This window comes from Myxocyprinus asiaticus, chromosome 10 (genome assembly GCF_019703515.2).
Source record: "Myxocyprinus asiaticus isolate MX2 ecotype Aquarium Trade chromosome 10, UBuf_Myxa_2, whole genome shotgun sequence".
Classification (NCBI taxonomy): domain Eukaryota; kingdom Metazoa; phylum Chordata; class Actinopteri; order Cypriniformes; family Catostomidae; genus Myxocyprinus; species Myxocyprinus asiaticus.
In genome coordinates, this window is record NC_059353.1 from 45,308,094 (window position 1) to 45,323,034 (window position 14,941).

The following is a 14,941-nucleotide window of genomic DNA, read 5'->3' on the forward strand; positions in this document are numbered from 1 at the left end:
CTGATGGTTCGCTGGATCCATCACATCATTTCAGAACACGTGGTTAAAGAGGGCTTCTGCAGTCTCCAGAGCGGTGGGAAGACCCTTGAGAGGAATCAGTTTGCAGGCTTTGGAGAAACGGTCCACAGTTACCAAATTGCAGGTAAAGCATTCTGAGGGAGGCAGATCTGTGATAAGTGACCAGGGTTTGCACAGGATGGGCAGCGGAAAGAGTTTGCCGGCTGGTAGTTGTCGTGGTGTTCGGGATATAGCACATTCTGGACATCCCTGGACAAACCTTCTGACATCTTGATCCATGCAAGGCCACCAGAACCAGTCCTGGATAAGCAAGAGGGTCCTATTGGTCCCGGGGTAGCCAGTGCCCAAGGAGGTGTGTACGGAGTCGATGAGTGTCAATCATTGGGAGGAGGGTACGTAGGTTTTATTTGTGGGGAATCCCAACGGAGCTGGTTCCGTGGTGGCGGCTTCGCTGATGCTATCGTCCAGGGACCATTGGGTGGGGCTAACAACGACGTGAGGTGGAAGAATGGTGTTAGGTTCCTCTGGGCCTTCCTTGGGAGCGTAGAGATGGGAAAGGGCATCCGCCTTGGAATTCTTGTCGCCTGGACGATAGGAGATGGTAAAATTGAAGCGCGTGAAGAAGAGGGCCCATTGTGCCTGGAGAGGATTGAGGCAACGAGCCTCTCGAAGGTACTAGAGGTTCTTGTGGTCCGTCAACACCAGCAAGGGATGTTGAGCCCCCTCTAGCAATGCCGCCACATTTCCAGGGCCAATTTGATAGCCAAAAGCTCCTGGTTTCCGATGTCATAGTTTTGCTCCGCCAGGGAGAGTTTCTTGGAGAAGAAGGCACATGGGTGAAGTAGAGATGGCTTCCCCTGCTGCTGAGACAGGACAGCTCCTATGCCGTTGGTGGAGGCGTCTACCTCAACTATAAATGGTTTGCTTGGATCTGGGTGTACAAGGAGTGGAGCTGAGGTGAAGGCATCCTTTAGGAGTTGGAAGGCGTGAGAGGCTTCGGGGGTCCAGGAAAGAGATTTAGGCTTAGATCTGAGAAGGGAGGTCATCGGAGATGCGAGGGTATTGTAGTTCTTTATGAAATGCAGGTAGAAGTTGGCAAAACCTAGGAAGCACTGGAGTTCCTTGATGGTGGTAGGAGTGGGCCAGGATCGCACAGCTGTTACCATCCGCTTATCCATCCGAATGCCTTCTGGGCTGATGTTGTAACCTAGGACCTGGAGGGACATCTGATGGAAGGAACACTTCTCAGCCTTGAGGTACAGGTGGTATTCCCTCAGCTTTTTCAACACAAGCGCGACGTGCTGACGATGGTCAGTCTCATTCCGTGAGTATACCAGAATGTCGTCAATGTAGACGAGGATGAATCGATGGAGATACTCTCGGAACACCTCATTCATGAAGCCTTGGAACACGGAGGGAGTGTTGACCAGGCCATACGGCATCACTCGGTATTCATAGTGGCTGGTGGGAGTCACGAAGGCTGTTTTCCATTCGTCTCCCCTCTGAATTCGAATTGTATGCACTGCGAAGGTCCAGCTTGGTGAAAATAGTGGCTCCTCTCAACAGTTCCAAGGCAGCTGGGATGAGGGGAAGCGGATACCGGAACTTGACTGTGATCCTGTTGAGGGAGCGGTAGTCGATACAGGGCTGTAAGCTTCCGTCTTTCTTAGCCACGAAGAAGAAACTCGAAGCAGCAGGGGAAGTGGAAGGCCGGATGTATCCTTGACTGAGGGCCTCCTTGATATAATCCTCCATGGCCTTCTGCTCGGGAATGGAAAGAGAGTAGATTTTGCCAAGGGGAACTGGCTCACCGGGGATGACGTCAATTGCGCAGTCCCATGGTCGATGAGGAGGTAGCTGTGAGGCACGCAAGGGGTAGAAGACGTCCTGGAAGCGGGAATAGCAGGAAGGGATCTCCACAGTGGTAGAACTGACAGGGCTCTCGATGGTGGTTGTGATGAGATTGAGAGGGAGAGATCTCCTGACAGAAACTTTGGGTCTGGGAGTGAGACGGTTTGGGAAACAGGAAGGAAAGAACTGGGGCCCCACCTTCAGGACACCACCGGTAGACCAGGAGATGACGGGGGAATGTTGTATGAGCCACGGACCTCCCAATACGATGTCTGCGGTGGAACTCTCCAGAACCAGTAGGGTAATGTCCTCGCTGTGCAACCATCCCACTTGGAGTTTGACTGGACCCATGCAGTGACGTATGATACCTTTTCCTAAGGGCTTGTCGATTATGGAGTGAATTTGGAGCTTGGGATCACAAGGTCACCTTTGGAGTTTGTGGCAAAGCATGTCCGAGATGAAGTTGCCGGCTGAGACAGAGTCAAGGAGTACGGGTACTGAAAGAGAAAAACCATGACCAGTAAGCGTTACACTGGTCAACAAAGGAGAGGTACAGACCCTTGTAGTGTTAATGTGACTCACCAGTGGACGGGGAGGAAGAATGGGACATGCAGAGATTACGTGTCCCTTACCGCCACAGTACAGGCACAGACCCTGGTTCAGCCAACGTTGGCGCTCTGCCGAGGTCAGTCGAAAAGCATCCATCTGCATGGACTCGCTGTTTGGTTCTGGAGAGTGATAAAGGGACCTTTGTGGAGGGAAAGGTGGAGACTGCAAGGTGGGCAACTCATCAAGGCAGTTCTTCATGCGGTTGGCTACTCGGATTGAGAGTTGGATGAAGGGCTCCAGCCCCATGGTGTTGTCGTAGGATGAGAAATGCAGCCGCAGCTTCGGCTCGAGTTCTAGGCGATAGGTGGTAAGCAGAGTGGGTTCATTCCAACCACTAGATGCTGCCAGAGTGCGGAACTTAAGGGCATAGTCATTGATGGAACTCTGACCCTGACGAAGATTATGAAGCAGTTCTGCAGCTTAAGTGTCACCCTCAGGGCGTCCAAATACCTCCTTAAAGTGCTAGGTGAAACTATCCAGTGATTGTGTTACCGGGCTATTCTGATCCCAAAGTGAATGGGCCCATTGTAGCGCTCGTCCGGCCAGAAAGGAGATGATGTAGGCAACCTTCACCCGCTCTGTGGGGAATTGATGTGGCTGCATCTCAAGCGCGAGCGAACACTGGAGCAGAAAGCCGCCGCAGTCCTCCGCCAATCCAGAGTAGGGTGCTGGATTGACCACGGGACTGGCGGAATAGACCAGAGAAGATATTGTTAGCCGATAGAGTGAGTGCTCGCCGGAGAGTGTCAACCAGCTCCTGGAAGGGATCCAGACCTGCTGGGTTCATGGCTTTTTTAGGTCTGGTCTTCTGTTACGAATACCCAGACTCGATGAAGGTGTTGAACCCAATAGCAGGTGTTTATTGAGACCAAAACAAACACAAACAAAGACAAGCAGGTGAGTTGTAATTTAACAGTTCGGGGCAGATGTGAAGATCAATAGCACGATGATGGCTGGTGCTGACTCTGGAGGTGATTATCCTTAAGGTGGTGAATACACAACTAAGGTGCTTACGTTGGGGAGAAGGATTACGGGGATCGCTGGAGTAGAGGTGGAGAAGAATCGCGGAGAAGACGTATGGAGATACAGTTATATGAGTCTGTATACAAAGTTGAGACCAGACCAGACAGGAGAATGAGGTTTGAATAGAGGAGCTGTTTGACGCAGTAATTGGAGGCAGGTGTGGGCGATCAGTATTCAGGGGAGAGAGAGGGTTGAGTGTATGTGGCAGGAGGGTCAGATGGATCCGTGACAGTATGGACCTACAGAGCTGAAATATTCCTCTTAAAATCTTAATTTGTGTTCTGCAGAAGAAAGAAAGTCATACACATCTGGGATAGCATGATGTTGAGTAAATGGTGAGATAATTTTCAATTTTGGGTGAACTATTCCTTTAATATAGATATTTTTTTCATTACAAAATATATTATCAGCTTAACAATTTGAGTGAATTAAAAAAAAAAAAAAAAACATTTTAATTGTGTCATCATTTACCCCCATGTTGTTCCACCCAAACCCACATGCAGGGTTGGGGAGTAACGGAATACATGTAACGGGATTACGTATTTAAAATACAAAATATAAGTAACTATATTCCACTACAGTTATAATTTAAATCATTGGTAATTAGAATACAGTTACATTCAAAAAGTATTTTGATTCCTGAAGAGATTACTTTGCATTTTATTGTCATTTGTTTCATTTAATATTTAGTCCTTTCAGATGGAAAACATTTATACATATAAAAGATGCGATCCAAAGTGCATTTGAACAGCGGTGAAACACTTTCTTAGTATGATGTATTACATTCATATGAGCAGACAGAGAAGTAAGTTTGAAGTAAGTTTGGAGCAGAAGAAATAGAAATAAACCTTGTAAACTGTCAGCTTTACGCTAAGCTAAAATGCTATTTCTAGCCATTTTACATGCACATGTTACCAGGCACTATCATATTTTTTTATCAAGAAAATTCACGTTGGATCATAATTTCTTTTTTCTAGTAAGACCTTTGATATTAGGGCAAAAATCATATTCTTGATAATAATTTTTGTATTGTTTTCCTGTAAAAATATCTAAAAATCCTTAAAACAAGATCAATTAGATTAATCTTGTTTTAGAAACAACACTGCATAAGATATTTAGGTTTTTCAGAGAATGTATTTTTAACATGTGTATTTTGTCTTACAAGTGAAAAAATCTACCAGTGCTGAAGAAGTAATCCAAAGTATATAGAATATGTTACTGACCTTGAGTAATCTAACGGAATCCATTACAAATTACATTTTACAGCATGTATTCTGTAATCTGTAGTGGAATACATTTCATAAGTAACCCTCACAACCCTGCTTGCATGAATTACTTCTGTGGAGTACAAAAGGAGATATTGGCCAGAATATTAGCCCCAGTCACAATTCACTTTAATTGCATGTTTTTTTCCATACAATGATAGTGAATGGTGACATTCTGCTTATATTGCTTATGTGTTCTTAAGCCCTGTTGTCGCGTGGTGACGCTAGACTCTGCGGTCTGTCTCGCTGGTGGGCGTTCTTACTACTGTCGCTTTAATGTTATTGGTGGACTGCACATCTGGCCGTAGTAGCTTTGAAAATTCTGATTACAGATTATAATTTCAGTAAAACAAGGATATCATTCTAATTTGACAAGGGATCAGTTCTATTGCTTCTAAAAATGAACATTTTGCAGGGGAGAGTGTTTTTATATAACCTGCAACAGTGCTCAATGCATCATATCATGAACAAAATGAACAATCTATTAATTTATGAATCAAACTCAATCGGAGTGCTGACATGTTTTTCCACGTATCATTTTTATCAGGCTATATTCATGTATGTGGTTACAGACAAATTATATAGAACAGTGAAATTTGTCACAGAAACTTTTAAGTTAACTTCTCCGTCTTGCCTGCATTCGCCTCCAGTCTTTCCTACACTCACTGCCTGGAGACGGATGAAGTGAGCTCTACTGTCTTCACTCTCATTGGTAGTCACTCCCGAATGTCATTCGTCATTTGCATAAAGTAAAACTTTTCTCAACTTTGTCTTGTCGTTCACCACGGCGTCATCTATCACCAACAGTCACTGTTGCTTGTGTCGCCGGAAGTCGCTCTGCTCTCATTGGGGCTTTAGTCTTTTGCTGTAATGACAGCATGCTCTCGAGCTGGCTTGGACTCCACAAGTTTGTGCAAAACCAGATTATCCATGTTATCCAACATGATTTGAGAATGTTTCAAAGAACATCTTGTGTGCTTCATTGGAAGCAAGGAAATTTTACCTTTTGTACAAAGCAGCTCCTCTATATGGGCAGGTAGGACAGAGCCCCACCTAAATGTTCATCCCCTTGAAAACATAGATCTATTCTATAAACTGCTAATAATGTAATTTGTTAACCTGTAAATGTGTTCAAAATGCTGACATGTGTATTTAAAAGCAGGCATAATATAAGTTTTTATTCTATTTTTAAGTTGTAATGTTGCTGAAACCTCTGTTACATTGTGTTTGATATACTGTAGAACTAGCATGTGGGGCAGAGAATCTGCTGCCATCCCAAACTCCACAGCACCTCTCATTTTTCCAACGGAAATCTGTGGTCAAATATGGTACTGCAATGAGCCCTCATTGAGACGTATTGGGGCAGAAATCAATCTGCCCATAAACGTAGTGCCATACCAAAGCTCACTTTAGTATTAGTGCATGCCAGCAGTGTGACAGATTGCCGATGGGTGTGTAACAGTGTGTTGTTTCTATTGCAAATTCTTGGTCTTGACAAGAAAAACATAAGAATAGTTTGGAAATCAAAGACAAGGGTAGGTGATAGAAAATTGTATGTCAAAAAGCCTTGACACTGTGTGCACTGAATAAAACTTTATATTTCCCATATTTACTTTTTCGTATTTTGCAAGAGGACAGTAGCGTAGGCAGTGGCGATTTCTCAGGGCCAACAAAGCCTTCTCTGCTGGCGTAACATGCCTAATAAATAAATAATATTTCATCTTTTCATTCTCATTCACCTTTTTGCCTATGTATTTCCAATCGCTTTCTACTCCTAATTCATCCACAAATGAATAGTAAAAACAAAACGTTTATCCAATCAGAATTTATTCCTCGATGCTTACAAGCAAAGTGTGACAACTGTTTCACAAATCGCATGCCCGAAGCCATGCTCCTTAGCCGAAGCAGCGCATGAGTCTGATCTCCACCCCGTCAGGCCTTCAGAATTTCCACAGAATCCCTCAATTATGCAGTGAATAGGCATCTAAAGTCAGATTGTCAGATTCATCAGGATATGTCCTAGTCCAGGCCTTCTAGCTGACCTTTAGTGACGCAATCATAATTTGAAAGCAAAGAGCACGAGATGCTGACGAGACAGCTGTCATCACTGCTGTTATTGCCGATGAGAAAGAGATCCTTATGGATTTAAAAACCTGAGATGTTCTGCATGATCGTGTGATTGATTAAGTAAACAGGAAGGGAGGACTGATTTTCACTTCAAGCAAATTGGTAAGTGCTTTTTACATTATTATAGCAACATCAGGAGTTTGCTAAGTGTAAATTAGGCTGCTTGAGCATTCAGTGTCGGATCAAGTTTTGAAAAGTATCCGTGTACCCTGACGAAACAAAATTTATTGCAAGCAAAATTTAAATCGCAAATATTATTAGAGAGATTTTTCTTGGTATAAGACCTCCTTGGTTCTGTTTTTAAAATGTCAGTTAGTATTATTAGTTGACTGCCACGTAATGTACGAAAGGCATACAGTGTTTTATTAATTGTGAAACTGTGTTTTCTTAATGGCATGAATCGCACTGAAGGCCTAAATGCTTAAAATGCATGGGCCACGGATTTTGAATTTTATAAAAAACGAATGTATATTTTAAACATTTTGTCTGATTTGAATGAAAATTGGGGTCTTGGACATCATGCCCTGAGGGTACCTAAGAAGTTTGGAGACAGCGCCACATAGTGGACAAAATGCTTAGTCAATTTAAACAAAATTTGTAATGTAATGAATTAGGCTAACTTATTCTATGTCTTCTGGAAATAGCAGAGAGAATTTTTAATATATATATATATATATATATATATATATATATATATATATATATATATATATATACACACTACCCTTCAAAAGTTTGGGGTCACTTGCCTGAAATGTTTCTCATGATCTTAAAAACCTCTTGATCTGAACGTGTATGCTTAAATGTTTGAAATTGTTTTGTATACAAAAATATAATTGTGCCAACATATTAATTTATTTAATTACAAAACTAAAATTGTATAAAAATAAAAATAAAAAGTTTTTGAAATGGATGACTTGGACCGAATAATTAAGAAAAGCAGCCACTAAGTGCCCAGCATATAGATGGGAACTCCTTCAATACTATTTAAAAAGCATTCCAGGGTGATACTTCAAGAAGCTGGTTGAGAAAATGTCAAGAGTACATTTCTGCAAAATTTAGGCAAAGTGTGGCCACTTTGAAGATGCTAAAATATAACATAGTTTTGATTTATTTTTGATTTTTTTTTAGTCACAACATCATTCCTATAGTTCCATTTATGTTATTCCATAGTTTTGATGACTTTACTATTATTCTAAAATGTGAAAAAAAAAAAAAAAAGAAAAGAATGAGTGAGTGACCCTAAACTTTTGAATGGTTGTGTGTGTCTATATATATATATATATATATATATATATATATATAACCTGCTTTGATCAGCTTGGAATATCTCTTTGTCACTTTTGAGCTGTGTCAACTGAATGGCCCAGTGGTTATAGCATTGGAATGTAGGTCAAAAGGTTGTGAGTTTGAGTCCATGAAAGAGCTGTTTTAAAATTTGTACTTCTGTTGATCTCTGAGTCTTCATATTGTGCTTACTACAATGTAGACTGTGCTTTATTGCGTAATTCCTGCTTCAATTAAAAAAAAAAAAAAATAACTAGCTGTAACTATTTTCTCAGAAATAGTTGTATACTCTCAACCTAGAATGTCTCTTTGATGTCAGTCAGACTTGACGATTGGGTGGCGCCATGGTTAGTGCTCTGGGCTTCAATTCAAAAGACTGGGTGAACCCTAGTTTGATACCCACTTTAGCTTGTATAAACTTTGTGACTGTTGTGCTGGAGTCCTTTGCATTGTGCTTATGAATTGGCCCTGTAATTGCTGCTTGTAACTATATTCAGGGGCCAAGCACCAAAGGTGCATAGCCCCTATTGTATCTGTTAGTATTATTAGGGGCCAAGCACCAAAGGTGCCCAGCCCCTATTGTATCCATTAGTATTATTATTCTGCTTCTTCCTCTCAATGGGATTTGTAGCCCATAGAACCGTTCATAGGAAAATTATGACATTTGTCACACTGATAGAGGTGGTCATGAATAGTCCCCATAGCAAATTTGAGACCTCTAGGACAAACACCATAGCACCACCACCAGTCCAAAAATGCAATTTTCTTTTGCGTGTACCTTTTGAACCTTTTTCCTCTTAATGATTCAAATGAACCCCCATACATTATAACTCCGCCCATTACAGTAGCTGCCAGCTTGGATAATGATGTTTACAGTTTAAAAGATTCATGTCCTTTAAACATTGTCAGATTTGTCTAAACAATGGCTCAAAATAATCTCCAGACGAAGCCAAACAAAAATTATAATTACAATTTTCTTTAAAACTTGTTATGGCAGCACAAAGTTTAACAAGGTTGATATGAAACTGGATGTGAAGCTGTATCTCGGAAACGGGTTGTCCTATCGAAACGAAACTTGGTATGCTTCATCAGGACCATGATCTGAGGGTACATGCAAAGTTGGATACAGCGCCACCTATGGGGCAAAATATGTAAAAAAATATATTTTTGCCCGTAACTTTTGAAGCATATTTCCTAAAATCATGGGGTTGGTGACTGCGGATTCCTTAAGTCACGTGGATTTCAACGATACAGATTTTTCTCATGTCAGCCATAATGTCCCTCTGCTATATTGAATTTTATTAAAAAAATGATATATCTTTTAAAAGCATTGTCAGATTTAAAAGGACATTTTTATGCATCATAATCATCATGTCCTGTGGATACCTGAGCAGTTTTTATACAGCGCCACCTACAGTTCAAAAGATAATCCACACTTGTATGCTGATTCTAACCTTGCTATGTCTCTTTGCCTTCAGTCTGACATGTCAACTAAGAGGCTCAGTGTGTTAACGCACTGGTTTATAGTTTCTATGGGTGCGAATCCCCACCTCAACAAATCATGCAGTTAAAATTTCTGTTGTTACGGACATCCTTGCATTGTGCTTACTAAATTGTTGCTGTGTTTTTCTCCAATCAAATTTTGACTTTCATTTTGTTGTAAATTTACATGAATATGAAGTTGAGTATGGTGACTATGATGATTGACTGTGATTGCTCTATGCTTGGCATGTCCCTTTGGTGACTGTCAATGTTGTGGCTCTGTGGTCCAGTGGACTGTGCAGTGACCTGTTGAACAGAAAGTCATAGGTTCAAAGCTAGTGTAATGTTGATTGTTTTTGCGCTATATGTTATATTTGGGTTGTGGTTAATGCTGTGCAATGCTTGCCATTTTGGTGCTTGGCCCCGTTATTGCTGCTTGCAGCTATATTTATTATTATTATTAAGCATTTCATTTTTTAGTACCGTGTAAATGGCATGTAGATATTTATATTATTCATTATGTTATGTATAATGAGTTGAATTAGTTCAATAATGTAAAAAAACAGTGGTTATACATAACCTATAGCGCACTATAACTTATAAATTGCAAAATCTGCCCCACCTTTCTCTGTATTCATGAGCCGCTACTAGAACAAAGGACTTAACAAGGTCAAAGTCACAAGTTTGCTTCATGACCTAGTAGTACTCCATAATGTTAAAAATTTATTCTTTACTTTGCATAATAACTTTTGTTTGCTTAAAATTTGTAAGGTTTATTTTCAGGTTTAAATGGGATTTTTCACTGAGGTCTCAGACTTTTGGACCCCACTGTATGATATTAAAACATTTCTGTTCCTGTAAAGTAAATTTTAATTGATTGTGCCTGTCTTCTTGGCATTGGTCACTTAAGGTATCCAAAAAGCCTGCAAAGACGTTTAACTGTTCATTGAATTATGCCTGTTTTTATATTAGCTCCTAAATTTCTCTACCCCCACCCTTCTGTGTCATCTCTGATTTTCTATTCTGGGCCTGTACCTGGACTGTTTTCCAGTCGTATGAGATATCATATTGCCCCGGCTTGCTCACAGTGTCTTTACCTTGGATATAAAACAAACCTAATGGATGCGCAGTGCTGAAGTTACTGGAAACTGGAAATGTTATCCGCTCGCTAACAAGGAAATAAACTGTCCAAAATTAAATACAGGGGTGGACTGAGAAGAGAAATCGGCCCTGGATTTTACATAGAAACTGGCCCAAAAGTTGTTGAGTGGAGGGTTGGGGGTGTCCCCTTTCTCCCTATGGCCAGTCTGCCCCTGATTACATATTAAATAAAAGTGTTACCACTACTAATCAGCATAGTTACCATGTTGAGATTCAATTTTTGGGGGTTTATTGATTATATTAATAATGGTGTAATGGACCAAGATTGATTTGATTAATAGTAAAAGGCTCTGTAATTCATCTTCAACACATAAGTTTTGATTATTTGGAACCTTCTGGTTGTGAGATTATTCGCGTTTAGGCCCAAAACGTACTTTTCACATAAAGTGTGTAGTGCGTGCGTTTCTATTCAGCAAGCTCCATTTCGAGCATTGTTCCATTCTGAAATGTATCACACTGCAATTCATAGCATGTTGCATTCTATAGCAGGCATTAATGTAAACTTCCTCTACATTTTCTCTTTCAGGTCAACTACTGTCTCCTGCTGAGCCAAGTCGATGCATTTATAGCTAGCTACCTGAATAACAACACATCATTTTAAAATGGCAGTAACATTTGAAGGTAACTCTGTCGCCCCATAGTGTGTACTGAGGTTTGTTACCATCATAGCGAAGCAAGAGCGCAATGTATTGGCCAAGCATTTGCATACGTTTCTAGCCTTAGTCTTCTGTGTCTAGAGGTAAAAAAAAAAAAAAAAAAAAAAAAAAAAGCTCTTATAGAGACTATAGATTATATAGCCACAGTGGAAATGTAGGAAATGGATGCCTTTTTTTGTTTACTGACTTTATGACGTGCATGGCTAAGCTTTTTCTGAGGGTTTGTGACATAGTTTCTTTCACCTTTAATAAATAATTCCTTTATTGACAATGTTTAGTCTGTAATAGCAAAGGTATGCATTTAATTCATACTGCACTTTTCACATTTTAATTGCGCTGGTTGGTCCTTGTGTATTTATTTACCAGGCTTGAAAATACCACCCACAGGATGAAAAAAGATGGAAAAAGTTATGATGTTCCTGGAACAGAAATGTAAATCTAAATGTTTATGTACAAATATTATAAGTGGGATGTGGTCCGTGAACATAACTGTAGAAATTCCATGTCTGTGTCACAATGCAAAACGCCTTAATTTGGTAAAATAATATGTATTTCCTCTTGTAATGTTTAATTTGTCTCTCATTCAACTCCTACAAGGCTTTGTGGTTGTCCTACTGTTTACACAAACAAATTATTTGAATGCACAACATCAAAAGTTAACAAGTAATATGTGGGTGTGAGATTGTATAAAAGTGTGTATGTGTGTGTGTGTGTGTTTAAAAAGCCAACAAACTGTATAATACTAAACAGAAATACTCTTGGTTCAGACAGAATGAGGCTAGACAAAAAAGAGGTACATGAGTTTTATGATGATAGACTTATGAATCCATTTGATTCCAGTAATCTGGAATTTACAACAGGGAAAACCTCAGACCTTGAGAAATAGCAGTCATCTTACTCCAGTATCGTTTCTCTGCCATTTAAATAGAAGTTCAGAAATTCTCTGACAATATTATATATATACAGCTCTGGAAAAAATTAAGAGACCACTGCAAAATTATCACTTTCTCTGGATTTACTATATACAAGGATGTGTTTGAGTAAAAAAACATTTTTGTTTTATTCTATAAAGTACTGACAACATTTCTCACAAATTCCAAATAAAAATATTATCATTTAGAGCATTTATTTGCAGAAAATGACAACTGGTCAAAATAATAAAAAAGATGCAGTGTTTTCAGACCTCGGATAATGCAAAGAAAACAAGTTCATATTTATTTTTAAACAACACAATACTAATATTTTAACTTAGAAAGAGTTCAGAAATGAATATTTGGTGGAATAACCCTGATTTTCAATCACAGCTTTCATATGTCTTGGCATGCTCTCTACCGGTCTTTCACATTGCTGTTGGGTGACTTTATGCCACTCCTGGTGCAACAATTCAAGCTGCTCGACTTTGTTTGATGGCCATCCATCTTCCTCTTGATCACATTCCAGAGGGTTTCAATGGGGTTCAGGTCTGGAGATTGGGCTGGCCATGACAGGGTCTTGATCCGGTGGTCCTCCATCCACACCTTGATTGACCTGTCTGTGTGGCATGGAGCATTGTCCTGCTGGTCAGAGCAGAAGAAAGCAAGTTTTCCTCCAGGATAACCTTGTACATGGCTTGATTCATGTGTCCTTCACCAAGACGAATCTGCCCGATTCCAGCCTTGCTGAAGCACCCCCAGATCATCACCGATCCTCCACCAAATTTAACATTAGGTGCAAGACACTGGCTTGTAGGCCTCTCCAGGTCTCCATCTAACCATTAGACAACCAGGAGGATCTGTAATGAACTGGCCACAATCCATCAAACAATGCCGAGCTGCTTGAATTTTTGTACCAGGAGTAGCATAAAGTCACCCAACAGCAATGTGAAAGACTGGTAGAGAGCATGCCAAGGCGCATGAAAGCTGTGATTTGAAAATCAGGGTTATTCCACCAAATATTGATTTCAGAACTCTTCCCGAGTTAAAACATTAGTATTGCATTGTTTAAAAATGAATATGAACTTGTTTTCTTTGCATTATTCAAGGTCTGAAAACACTGCATCTTTTTTGTTGTTTTGACCAGTTGTCATTTTCTGCAAATAAATGCTCCAAATCACAGTATTTTTATTTGGAATTTGGGAGAAATGTTTTCAGTAGTTTATAGAATAAAACAAAAATTTTCATTTTACTCAAACACATACCAACAAATATAAATCCAGAGAAACTGATAATTTTGCAGTGGTCTCTTAATTGTTTCCAGAGCTGTATACACTACCAGTCAAAAGTTTTGAAACACTTGACTGAAATGTTTCTCATGATCTTAAAAATCTTTTGATCTGAAGGCGTATGCTTAAATGTTTGAAATTAGTTTTGTAGACAAAAATATAATTGTGCCACCATATAAATTTATTTCATTATAATACTAAAATTTAATTAAAAAAAAAAAGTTTTTGAAATTGATGACTTGGACCAAATAATAAAGAAAATCAGCCAATAAGTGCCCAACATAGATGGGAACTCCTTCAATACTGTTTAAAAAGCATCCCAGGGTGATACCTCAAGAAGTTGGTTGAGAAAATGTCGAGTACATTTCTGCAAATTCTAGGCAAAGGGTGACTACTGTGAAGATGCTAAAATATAACACAGTTTTGATTTATTTTGGATTTTCTTAAGTCACAACATAATTCCCATAGTTCCCATAATCTATTATTCTAAAATGTGAGAAAAAAAAAATTATAATAAAGAATGAGTGTTTCAAAACTTTTGACCGGTTATGTATGCGTGTGTGTGTGTGTATGTGTATGTGTATGTGTGTGATATATATATATATATATATATATATATATATATATATATATATATATATATATATATATATATATATATATATACTCACTGAGCACTTTATTAGGAACACCTGTACACTTATTCATGCGATTATCTAATCAGCCAATCTTGTGGCAGCAGTGCAATGCATAAAATCATGCAAATACTGGTCCAGAGCTTCAGTTAATGTTCACATCAACCATCAGAATGGGGGAAAATGTGATCTCAGTGATTTCGACTGTGGCATGATTGTTGGTGCCAGACGGCTGGTTTGAGATGTACAACGAGCCACGTAAAAATAATTTTGCACAAATGTTGATATAGCAACATGATTTTATTAGACCAGGTTTGAAATTCATCTGATTAAAGGTCTTTAGAAACTTAATGAGCAAATCAAAGCACATTATAATCATTGTGGTGTTCACATTGTTGCTTAAATTCATATTGCCAGCAAAATCTTTGCCAATATTAGTGAATATTTTTGTTTCTACAGCAAAATTTGTTTGTAGACTTGTGTTTGTGTCCAGATGTTTCAAGATTGACCAGGGGTGCTTGTCCCAGTGGTCCATCTTTTCGTACTTCATCTAGGCCTAATTCCTGGGATTAACTGGCTTGCCTGTTGAATGAAAACAGGCATCAGGGAGACAATGAGGCTGTTTGA